Source organism: Lithobates pipiens, unplaced genomic scaffold (assembly GCF_037356315.1).
Source record: "Lithobates pipiens isolate NorthernLeopardFrog02 unplaced genomic scaffold, aLitPip1_a1.2 Scaffold_13, whole genome shotgun sequence".
Taxonomy (NCBI): Eukaryota; Metazoa; Chordata; class Amphibia; order Anura; family Ranidae; genus Lithobates; species Lithobates pipiens.
In genome coordinates, this window is record NW_027507718.1 from 461,193,100 (window position 1) to 461,206,117 (window position 13,018).

Below are 13,018 nucleotides of genomic sequence, written 5' to 3' on the forward strand. Positions count from 1 at the left end.
GGTAAGTGCATGGCCCTTTCTTCTGCTTTGAAGAAAGATGCCGAGGCCACTAAATTGCAAACGGAAAGGGAGCTCGGGCAGTTAGAAAGGGTTATGCAGGCCTCCTCGTCCCTGCGAATCCTCCGGAAGATCACGAAGCTTCGCATGGCGCTTAAGGACCTGGTGCTTCGCCGGGTGGAAAAGACCCTCTTGAGGATTAGGCAGACGTTTTATGACAGGGGCAACAAGGCGCACTCACTTCTGGCGAGGAAACTTAAAGATAAAACCCTCCTGTCCGCCCCACACCAGAATAAAACTAAAACCAACACTGTAGTTTCCCACCCTAAGGAGATCGTAGACACGTTCGCGAGCTTCTATGAGGAGCTGTACAACAGCAGTGACATACCCAGTGCCCCCCTGTCGGCGGGGCTCTCCCAACGCATGCACCAATACCTGACGGACAGCGGGATCCCCCGCATCCGAGACCAGGATCTAGCCTCCCTAAATAAGCCCATTACAGAGGAGGAAATAGAATTGACCATCAAGTCGTTACCGGCTCATAAATCCCCGGGTCCAGACGGCCTACCCTACGAATATCATAAAACGTTCCTGCCCCTACTGCTCCCATACATGGGCGGACTGTTCAATGCGTTTCTGTTGAATACCCCGGTTCCTCCCGACATGCAACGCTCCTTCCTCACCCTGATACCCAAGCCCGATAAGGACCCCATCCTCTGTGCCAATTATAGGCCCATTGCGCTCCTGAATGCGGACCTGAAGATCTTTACGAAACTTTTCTCCCTACGGCTCAACATGGTCCTCCCTTCCCTCATTCATAAAGATCAGGTGGGATTCGTCCCTCTCCGTCAAGCTAGCGACAATACCAGGAAAGTCATAGACTTAGTCGACATGGCGAATGGGGGGGCATCCCGTCCTTGCTCCTGAGTCTGGATGTGGAAAAAGCATTTGATAGAACTGTTCGCCACGTTGCAGTGATGAGGGGACCGTTCCTGCAGGCTATACGTCACCTTTACTTTAACCCGTCCTCCCAAGTTAAGACCCCCTTTGCTACCTCCTCGACATTTTCTGTCTCCAATGGCACGCGCCAGGGATGTCCCCTGTCGCCCTTATTATTTGCTCTCTGTGTAGAACCCCTGGCGGCGTCCATTAGGCGGAATCCGGATATCAGGGGCGTCCCGGTTAGGGACAGGGAATTTAAGGTCTCATTGTTCGCAGACGATGTTATCCTCACCCTGACCCAGCCCAGGATATCCCTGCCTAATTTACATAAGGAACTAGATACAGCGCCCTATCGGGTTATAAAATTAACGCATCGAAATCGGAAGCCCTCCCGGTAAATATTAGACATGTGCATTCGTTTTCGTCCGAATGCATTTTCGTCCGAATTTCAGCTATTTTCGTTTTCGTTTTGACAAACGATAACGAAAGCACAAAATCCGAAAAACGAAAGATCCGACATAAATAAATGCTTTATTTTCGTTTTCATTGTTACAACAGTTCGATATAGAATAGGAGATTCGACATGACTCTGACGATAACAATCTGTCTATAGAACCTGTGGTCGAATGTGCTTAACCTTACCTCTATTAGTCCAAGATTATATAGAGAAAATATTCGACAGAGAAAAAAGATTTGACAGAGAGAAAAGATTCTGCAAGTTACTGTCCTAAAAAGTGTTTGGGGACCCGGGTCCTGCCCCAGGGGACATGTATCAATGCAAAAAAAAGTTTTAAAAACGGCCGTTTTTTCGGGAGCAGTGATTTTAATAATGATTAAAGTGAAACAATAAAAGTGTAATATTCCTTTAAATTTCGTAGGGGGGGGTTGTCTATAGTATGCCTGTGAAGGGGCGCATGTTTCCCGTGCTTAGAATTGTCCCTGCACAAAGTGTCATTTATGCAGGAAAAAAAGTCCTTTAAAATCACTCGCAGCTATTATGAATTGTCGGCTCCCGTAATACAGAGAACACTCATTGAAAGTCATTGATAAAAAAATAAATAAATAAATAAAAAAAAAAGCGTGGGGGTCCCCCAAATTCAATTTCCAGGCCCTTCAGGTCTGGTATGGATATTAAGGGGAACCCTGCCTCAAATTTAAGAAAAAATTTGACGTGAGGTTCCCCCTAAATATCCATAACCAGACCCTTCAGGTCTGGTATGGATATTAAGGGGAACCCCGCATCAAATTTAAAGAAAATTTGACATGGGGTTCCCCCTAAAAATCCATACCAGACCCTTTATCCGAGCACGCAACCTGGCAGGCCGCAGGAAAAGAGGGGGGGACGAGAGAGCGGCCCCCCCTCCCTCCTGAACCGTACCAGGCCACATGCCCTCAACATTGGGAGGATGCTTTGGGGGTCCGTGACCCCTCAAAGCACCTTGTCCCCATGTTGATGAGGACAAGGGCCTCATCCCCACAACCCTGGCCGGTGGTTGTGGAGGTCTGCGGGCGGGGGGCTTATCAGAATCTGGAAGCCCCCTTTAACAAGGGGACCCCCAGATCCCGGCCCCCCCCCCTGTTTGAAATGGTAAGGGGGTACAAAAGTCCCCCTACCATTTCACAAAGAAAGTGTAAAAAATTGTTAAATAAAACAAACACACTTTTGAAAAATTCCTTTATTAAAAATAAAAAAAAGATTCCAGCGGCGGTAATCCACTCTTGCTATCCAGCGACGGACGGTCAGCTCTCCATCGATGTCTAATGTCATCCAGCGCAGCGCAGCATCCTTCTTCTGTCTCCGTGGAGGAGACACTACAGATATTCCGGCGGCTTGACGTTTCTTATATAGGGTGGGCGGGGCCACCCGTCACCTGACCCCGCCCCCCTCTGACGCAAGGGGAAACCCGGGGTTCCCTGTGACGTAGGGGTGACCCGCACCCCTCTGATGTAACACAGGCAGGTTTCCGTTACATCAGAGGGGGGCGGGGTCACCCATACGTCACGGGGAACCCCGGGTTTCCCCTTGCGTCAGAGGGGGGCGGGGTCAGGTGACGGGTGGCCCCGCCCTCCGTATATAAGAAACGTCAGCGCCGGAATGCCTCCAGTGTCTCCGTGGAGGAGACAGAAGAAGGATGCTGCGCTGCGCTGGATGACATTAGACATCGATGGAGAGCTGACCGTCCGTCGCTGGATAGCAAGAGTGGATTACCGCCGCTGGAATCTTTTTTTTATTTTTAATAAAGGAATTTTTAAAAAGTGTGTTTGTTTTATTTAAACATTTTTTACACTTTCTTTGTGAAATGGTAGGGGTACTTTTGTACCCCCTTACCATTTCAAACAGGGGGGGGGGCCGGGATCTGGGGGTCCCCTTGTTAAAGGGGGCTTCCAGATTCTGATAAGCCCCCCGCCCGCAGACCTCCACAACCACCGGCCAGGGTTGTGGGGATGAGGCCCTTGTCCTCATCAACATGGGGACAAGGTGCTTTGAGGGGTCACGGACCCCCAAAGCATCCTCCCAATGTTGAGGGCATGTGGCCTGGTACGGTTCAGGAGGGAGGGGGGGCCGCTCTCTCGTCCCCCCCTCTTTTCCTGCGGCCTGCCAGGTTGCGTGCTCGGATAAAGGGTCTGGTATGGATTTTTAGGGGGAACCCCACGTCAATTTTTTTTTTAATTTGACGCGGGGTTCCCCTTAATATCCATACCAGACCTGAAGGGTCTGGTTATGGATATTTAGGGGGAACCCCACGTCAAATTTTTTCTTAAATTTGAGGCAGGGTTCTCCTTAATATCCATACCAGACCTGAAGGGTCTGGTAATTGAATTTGGGGGACCCCCACGCTTTTTTTTTTATTTATTTATTTATTTATTTTTTTATCAATGACTTTCAATGAGTGTTCTCTGTATTACGGGAGCCGACAATTCATTATAGCTGCGAGTGATTTTAAAGGACTTTTTTTCCTGCATAAATGACCCTTTGTGCAGGGACAATTCTAAGCACGGGAAACATGCGCCCCTTCACAGGCATACTATAGACAACCCCCCCCCCCTACGAAATTTAAAGGAATATTACACTTTTATTGTTTCACTTTAATCATTATTAAAATCACTGCTCCCGAAAAAACGGCCGTTTTTAAAACTTTTTTTTGCATTGATACATGTCCCCTGGGGCAGGACCCGAGTCCCCAAACACTTTTTAGGACAGTAACTTGCAAATTAGCCTTTAAAATTAGCACTTTAGATTTTGAACGTTGGAGTCCCATAGACTTTAATAGGGTTCTAAAGTATGCTATATAGTTAGCTCCGTCGAATCTTCTTTATACATTCGACAGACACCATAAGCCTTCCAAGACAGATTCGACCGTAATTCATGTGGATTTTCGGACGAATGCAATTTTTGAACGAAAAACGAAATAAATAAAAACGAATTTCGGGAGTAACTAAATAAATTAAGTTTTCAGACGAAAACGAAATTCCGAAACGAAATATTTTACTCTGCACATGTCTAGTAAATATACCGCCCCTGGAGGTTGAACATCTCCGAGCCACTTTTCCATATCACTGGAAAACCACCTCCTTGAAATACTTGGGGGTACATATCACCCCGACATTTGACTCTCTGTATCAGGCAAACTTCCTGCCCCTGTATGGCACTATCAGGCAGTTACTCTCCCAATGGCGAAAGCACCAGATCTCCCTTTTCGGTAGGATAACTTCGGTGAAAATGACGATTCTCCCGAAACTCCTCTACCTTTTCCAGACCCTTCCTATTCCCGTACCTTACCACCGCCTGAAAAAATTACAAGCGGACCTGCTTGATTTCACATGGAACTACAAACGCCACAGAATCCCCCACTCGGTAATGACAGCCTCCCGCTCAGACGGGGGTCTGGCGTTTCAGGACCTCGTTAAATATTACCAGGCGGCCTAGCTCCGTGCAGTGACCTCCTGGTTCACCCAGAGGTCGAATAACAGATGGACGGAAATCGAAAAGCTTTGGTTGGCCCCAGCTCACCCTAATAGTATGCTCTGGAGTGCGGCAGCACTGGTTCCCCAGGCCCGATTGCTGGGACCTATGTCTCATTTACAGGGCCTATGACGCAAGCTATCTAAGATATATGTCTTGTCTTCGGATAAGTCGCTCCTGACGTCCTTCCTGTATCACCCTAAAATGCCAGATAGCCTGACGTATGCGATGTCCCATCCATGGTCATCCCGGAACCTCTTCCATCTGGGGACCTTAGTGGACCCCAGATCGCGGAGATTGCTGTCATATGCTGACCTTCAGTCCAAATTCGACCTCTCGAGACAGAGCTTCTACAGCTATCTGGAGATACGACACTACGCCCAGACCATATCCTCTGACCTGCGCTTCTCCCCGCCCTCCGCTTTTGAGACCATAATCCTCGAGGGCACGGCCCAAAGGGGATTGATATCTGCTATATATAAAATACTCAATTCCCCCCCTACAGCTCTAAAAGGCAAACACGCTTATATGCTCAAGTGGGTGGAGGAGTTGGGTGAGGAGATCACGGAGGAGCAATGGCAGACGATATGATCCCAGGCCTCAAAAAGCTCTCTATGCACGCTCTACAGGGAGAACGCGTACAAAATTATATTTTTCTGGTACATGACCCCGGACGTTCTTCACGCCATTTACCCCACCACTTCCGACAGATGCTGGCGGTGCATGGCCCACAGGGGTACGCTGTTCCATATTTTTTGGCAGTGCCCCCTTATAGTTCCCTTCTGGGAAGGGGTCCGGCACCTCTTGTCTGATCTCTTGGATCGGCGAGTGGTCCTGGATCCTAAGACCTTCTTGTTGGGCATCCCCTTCCCTAAGCTGACGAAGTCCCGTAAGAAATTGTCACGACACATTCTGACAGCGGCGAGATGTCTAATAGCCCTACATTGGAAGAAGGTGCTGCCCCCTGCTCTCGGTGCACTCCATACTAGAATCAAGGACGTGGAGTCCTTGAGAAACAGGACCGGCTCGAGGCCCATGATGCGGTCTGGAGCCCATGGAACTCCCGGGAGGACTGGATGTGATCGAACGCAGGGAACAAACACGGTGATTGCCCTTTCTTCCCTTCCCCTACCCCCCCCCCCACTCCCTCCTCCCCACTCCCTCCTCCCCCCTTTTTCTTTTTCTCTTTCGATATGTTCTCTCTCTCTTTCCTTATCCTTCCTATCTCCTATCCTCCCCGCCTTTGTTTTCTCTTTTCTTCTCTCCCTACCGCTCAGTTTTGCTATTCCTTTTTGTTTGCCTCTCTTTCCTCTATTCTCTCTGGCTTGTGCTTTTGCGTACTTCATTGCTCCTCTAGAATGCTGCTTTGAGGATAACGCTTGGAATGAGTGGTTAATGACGTTTGTAGATGTTTATATCTAAGGACTGGGCTACCCTACTGGACCCTACGATGGGCAACGCCATTTTTCTACCTCCAGGGTCGGCCCGGATGTTCGCGGAGGAGCCCCCCCTAGCCTGGTCTGTGGGCTCCCTGGGATGGGCCATTGGGTGGGAGGTCCCTAAAGACTACTCATTTATTTTCTTGCTGATTTATTGTGACGCAGTAATGCATGAAGTGTAATGCACTGTTTGAAAGAATAAAAAGTTAATTGACAAAAAAAAAACATAACTAAGTAATTTCATATTATTTTTCAGGTACCTAGCAACTGGAAATTAATTTGCCAGCTTACACTATGAGTTCAAATTGGGAAAATCTACGGTGAGTACAATTGTGCGGGACACCTGTATCGCCATCTGGGAGGTCCTAAGAGATGTGGTCATGAGAAAACCAAAGAGCAATGGAACACTAAAGCTGAGTTGTTTTGGGAGCGCTGCAACTTCCCTAACTGTGTTGGTGCCATAGACAGCAAGCACATTAGAATTGTGAGGCCAGTCGGTAGTGGGACAAAATTTTTTCATTATAAAAAATATTTTTCTTTTGTTCTTCTGGCAGTGGCTGATGCAAACTACTCAATCACCTACATAGACATTGGTTCTTATGGGAGCAGTTCTGACTCCAGCATTTTTTCCCACTCAAGTTTTGGAAGAATGATTCGGGAGAACACACTTGACCTCTCAAATGAACGACCACTCCCTGAAACATCTGAACCCTCTCTCCCTTTAATATTTGTCGGTGATGAGGCTTTTTCTCTGTCAGAAAAAATGCTCAGGCCATATGCTAACCAGTCACTCTCTGTGGAGAAAAGGGCATTTAATTATCGGCTAACAAGAGCATGAAGAGTTGTGGAGTGTACTTTCGGAATCCTGGCAAACAAATGGTGTTTTATTCACACCCCATTAACTCTAAGCATGGAAAACGCCATAATTGCCGTAAAAGCTGCCTGTGTACGCCACAATTTTATCAGTGAAAGAGATGGATACCTTTTCGAGGACTCTTTAATGGATGAGATGGAAGGCGCAGATTGGACACATACAAGGGACAATTACAGAGGGGCCAGCATCCGTGAGAAATTTACTGACTTCTTTATGAGTCCTGCTGGTCAGGTATCATGGCAGCTTGATGCAATTCAATAAACACCAAAACTTTTTTGCTGCATCATCTACTATCTGTACTTTTTTCAATAAATGTGATAAAGTTTTATTGTTCAATAGTGCATCCATCTATTTTTTGCACTTGCTGTGTCAACATACTGAGCTTGCAATATCATTCCACAACATTAGATTGGTGGGATTGATGGTCAGTGGGATGCATGCCCTTACATTGGTGGTCAGTGGGATTGGCGGTCAGTGGGATGCATGCCCTTACATTGGTGGTCAGTGGGATTGGTGGTCAGTGGGATGCATGCCCTTACATTGCTGGTCAGTGGGATTGGTGGTCAGTAGGATAAATGCCCTTACATTGGTGGTCAGTTGGGTTGGTGGTCAGTGGGATGAGTAAATGGAAATATACTTATGTTTATGTTTGCGAACCTGAGGTGTGAAGTCATCCCAGACTGCATACAGACTTTTGCAAATCTCATCCCAGCCTCTGCTCTTCCTGGCATTATTTTTATATTCTTTTATCCGGCTGTTTCATATATATGGCCTGTCACGGACGAGTCTGATCAGCTCCTCATTGTCTATACTGTTCCGACGCTTGGGGGCCATCTTGACTGATTACAGATGGACATGAGAAAGGAAACAGGAAGTGAGGGGGCAGAACTGGAAGGAGGAGCTGGAGGTGAAGAATTTGCATATATCTGAACCAACAATGCGATTCCAGAACGATTTACATTGATGTCTATGGAAACTGAATTTTCAACTCAATGCTGTAAACTCGCACAAGACCCTTTTTTTAACGCATAGCAATCGGAGAGGAATCGCAGCGCATATATGTGAACTACCGTCATTGAAAACAATTACTTTTTGGATGACATGTGAATCTAGTTTTTGTTTAACACATCTAATTGTTATCAACTCGCACAAGTGTGAACCGGCACTCATGGTATAACTGAACTCACAACCCTTCTCGTTAAAATGATAATATTTATTGCACCAATCTTAGGTTAAAAGAATCCTTTCACATATATTTGTCAGCAACAATCGACAAAATAAAAGAAACATAAAAACATATATATTCTCCTTCGGGGATTGGATATTATAATATAGTAACCTCCCAACCAGGGGGGGGTCTATATTAATAATGATCCAGTCTTTAATGCGACATGTTTCTCGGGAATCCACTTCTTCAGGAGTTTTAATAGAAGGAGTGTTGATATGTAGAAAAATAAAAGGCTGATAAAGATGGGGCTGTACCCACTGAGTGAGTGCGTGAATACAGCCCCATCTTTATCAGCCTTTTGCTCAATCCACAGGATTCGGAGAATGTCACTGTCCATTGTTTGTTTTTTGTTTTATATATTGGGTATGAGGTCTTATTATTGCTTGAGGGCATGTGTGATGCAGTTCCTTTTACTCCAGGCACTCATGTGTGCTTACATATGAATAAACTTTTACACTCTTTGGCTTCATGCACACGAGACGCAGATGCAAACGCTGCTGGACACATGTTGAAACCCGCGTTTAGAAACGCGCGTTTTGCCGCGATTTTTACCGCGATTTAGCGGCGCTTTACCGCGTTTTACCGCATTTGCGTCTAGAAGCGTTTAGTTAAGCTAACATCATAGACCCTCCCCAGCTCAAAAAAACAGTATTATTAACTATTTCAGCAATTTTGTGAGACCAGAGTGAGTAGCAGCAGCTGTGAGAGCTGCAGTGTACTTGTATTTAGCGTGTCACTTGCCACGGCACCTGCCACAAGTTGTGGATTGTCCACTTGCCACGTCACTTGCCACGTCACTTGCCACGTCATCTGCCACAAGTTGTGGATTGTCAAACTGCCACGTCACCTGCCACAAGTTGTGGATTGTTCACTTGCCACGTGACTTGCCACATCACCTGCCACGTCACTTGCCACGTCACCTGCCACAAGTTTTGGATTGTCCACTTGCCACGTCACTTGCCACGTCACTTGCCACAAGTTGGGGATTGTCCACTTGCCACATCACCTGCCACGTCAACTGCCACAAGTTGTGGATTGTCCACTTGCTACGTCACTTGCCACATCACCTGCCACGTCACTTGCCACGAGATGTGGATTGTCCACTTTCCACGTCATCTGCCATGCCACCTGCCACAAGCTGTGGATTGTCCACTTGCCACGTCACCAGCCACATCACCTGCCACAAGTTGTGGATTGTCCACTTGCCACGTCACTTGCCACATCACCTGCCACGTCACTTGCCACGTCACCTGCCACAAGTTGTGGATTGTCCACTTGCCACGTCACCTGCCACGTCACCTGCCACAAGTTGTGGATTGTCCACTTGCCACGTCACTTGCCACGTCACCTGCCACAAGTTGGGGATTGTCCACATCACCTGCCACGTCACTTGCCACATCACCTGCCACAAGTTGTGGATTGTCCACTTGCCACGTCACTTGCCACATCACCTGCCACGTCACTTGCCACAAGATGTGGATTGTCCACTTTCCATGTCACCTGCCATGCCACCTGCCACAAGTTGTGGATTGTCCACTTGCCACGTCACCAGCCACATCACCTGACACAAGTTGTGGATTTACACTTGCCACATGACTTGCCACATCACCTGCCACATCACTTGCCACGTCACCTGTCACAAGTTGTGGATTGTCCACTTGCCACATCACTTGCTACCTGCCATGTCACTTGCCACAAGCTGTGGATTGTCCACTTGCCACGTCACTTGCCACGTCACCTGCCACGTCACTTGCCACAAGTTTTGGATTGTCCACTTGCCACGTCACTTGCCACGTCAGCTGCCATGTCACTTGCCACAAGATGTGGATTGTCCACTTGCCACGTCACCAGCCACATCACCTGCCACAAGTTGTGGATTGTCCACTTGCCACATCACTTTCCACGTCACCTGCCACGTCACCTGCCACAAGTTGTGGATTGTCCACTTGCCACGTCACTTGCCACGTCAGCTGCCACGTCACTTGCCACAAGATGTGGATTGTCCACTTGCCACGTCACCAGCCACATCACCTGCCACAAGTTGTGGATTGTCCACTTGCCACATCACTTTCCACGTCACCTGCCACGTCACCTGCCACAAGTTGTGGATTGTCCACTTGCCACGTCCCTTGCCACGTCCCCTGCCACGTCACCTGCCACAAGTGGATTGTCCACTTGCCACATCACTTGCCACATCACCTGCCACAAGTTGTGGATTGTCCACTTGCCACGTCACCTGACACAAGTTGTGGATTGTCCACTCGCCACGTCACTTGCCACATCCCCTGCCACAAGTGGATTGTCCACTTGCCACATCACTTGCCACGTCCCCTGCCACAAGTGGATTGTCCACTTGCCACGTCACTTGCCACGTCACCTGCCACAAGTTATGGATTGTCCACTTGCCACGTCACATGCCAGTCACCTGCCACAAGTTGTTGATTTTCCACTTGCCACGTCACCTGCCAGGTCACTTGCCGCGTCACCTGCCAGGTCAATTGCCACGTCACCTGCCACAAGTTGTGGATTGTCCACTTTCCACGTCACTTGCCACTTCACCTGCCACGTCACTTGCCACAAGTTGTGGATTGTCCACTTGCCACATCACTTGCCACCTGCCATGTCACTTGCCACAAGTTGTGGATTGTCCACTTGCCACGTCACTTGCCACCTGCCATGTCACTTGCCACAAGTTGTGGATTGTCCACTTGCAATTGCAATTGTTTAAAATATTTTTCTAATGGTTTTTCATCATTTGCAATCATTTTTGAGATTTTTAATGTAAAAAAAAAGGTCACCTTTAAAAATGCATGTAAACGCAAACGCGGCTAAACGCGGTAGCGGCGTTTTGCCACGTTTTACCGCGTTTTGCCGCGTTTTGCGTCTGAAACGTGGAAATTTTTGCTTCTGAACGCATTTTTTTGCTTCTGGAAAAACGAGATTAAACGCAACTGCATAAAAACGGAAAAAAATGAGATTGTGTGCATGGACACATAGGATAACATTGAATGAGTTCAGGGGCAGTTGAAAAAACTGTCCAACTGCATCTGAACGCGCGTTTAACTGCGTCTCGTGTGCATGAGGCCTTTCTGTATATTATTATCATGTTTATTTTTCTACAGATCAACACTCTTTCTATTCAAATTCCTGAGGAAGTGGGTTCCTTGCAAAACATGTCAAGTGAAAGACTGGATCATTATTAATATAGATCTCTTATAGTTGGGAGGATACTATACTACAATATTCAGTCTCTGAAGGGGAATATATATCTTTTAATGTTTCTTGCATTTTGTCGAATGTTGTTGACAAATATATGTGAAAGGATTCTTTTAACCTACGATTGGTTCAATATATATTATAATTTTAATAGGAATTTAGAGCTGTGAGTTTAGTTGTACCATGAAAGCCCAGAGTGCCTATGTTTTCCAGATTTCAAATTTCTGATCTATAGGATGCAGGTACAGTTATGTAACCACTTTTAAACAGTGTAGAACATACAATTAAACTTTCTCCTTAGATATCACCAAAAACAATTAGAGCATACTTTATTCAAAACTAACCAGCATACTTTATGATAAAGATCTGTTGTTTGACTCTCTGGATTCAACATTCACAAACAGGTCAGCCATTAGAAATGTTGGGGCCCCTTAAACAGTTTTAAAGGGGTTGTAAAGGTAAATTTTTTATTTTCTACATAGGTTCCTTTAAGCTAGTGCATTGTTGGTTCACTTACCTTTTCCTTTGATTTCCCTTCTAAATGTTTTTTTGCTTTGTCTGAATATCTCACTTCCTGTTTCTCCTCAGTAAACTTCTCACCATCATCCGAGCTGGTGGTTAGTCAGCCAGAACAGCTTACTGAACAACTTACTGAGGAGGAACAGGAAGTGAGAAATTCAGACAAAGAAAACAAAGAAAAAAAAACATTTAGAAGGGAAATCGAAGGAAAAGATAAGTGAACCAACAATGCAAAAGCTTAAAGGAACCTATGTAGAAAATAAAAAAATTTACCTTTACAACCCCTTTAAGCCTGGGCTCCCTGGCCTGACCACCAAAATTCCCCAGGGTCCGCTTATTGGTCGTTCCTTCAAATCCACCTATTCGCCATCCCACTGAGTCCTTTGGTGCACCCACCATCATTATTTTTACACTCTTACAACTTAATATATGAAAATAAACCCACTCCAGCAAATGGATGGCCCCGTATATTCAGCAAAGAGACAGTCCTATCCAGCAAAGAAACATCCCCATATATCCAGCAAAGAGACATATCAACCCAGCAAACAGACATCCCAATCCAGCAAAGAGAGAGCCCCATATATTCAGCAAAGAGACAGCCCCATATATTCAGCAAAGCAACAGCCCCATATATTCAGCAAAGAGACATCCCAATCTAGCACAGACATTCCTTTGAGTGCATCAGCTCTTTTTGGTTTGGACCTGGGTGGCCGAGTCCCTTGGTAAACTAATAACTATGGGGTTTATTTACTAAAGCTGGAGAGTGCAAAATCAGACTCACTTCGGCAAAGAAATCAATCAGCTTCTAACCTCAGGTTGTTCAATTAAGCTTTGGCAAT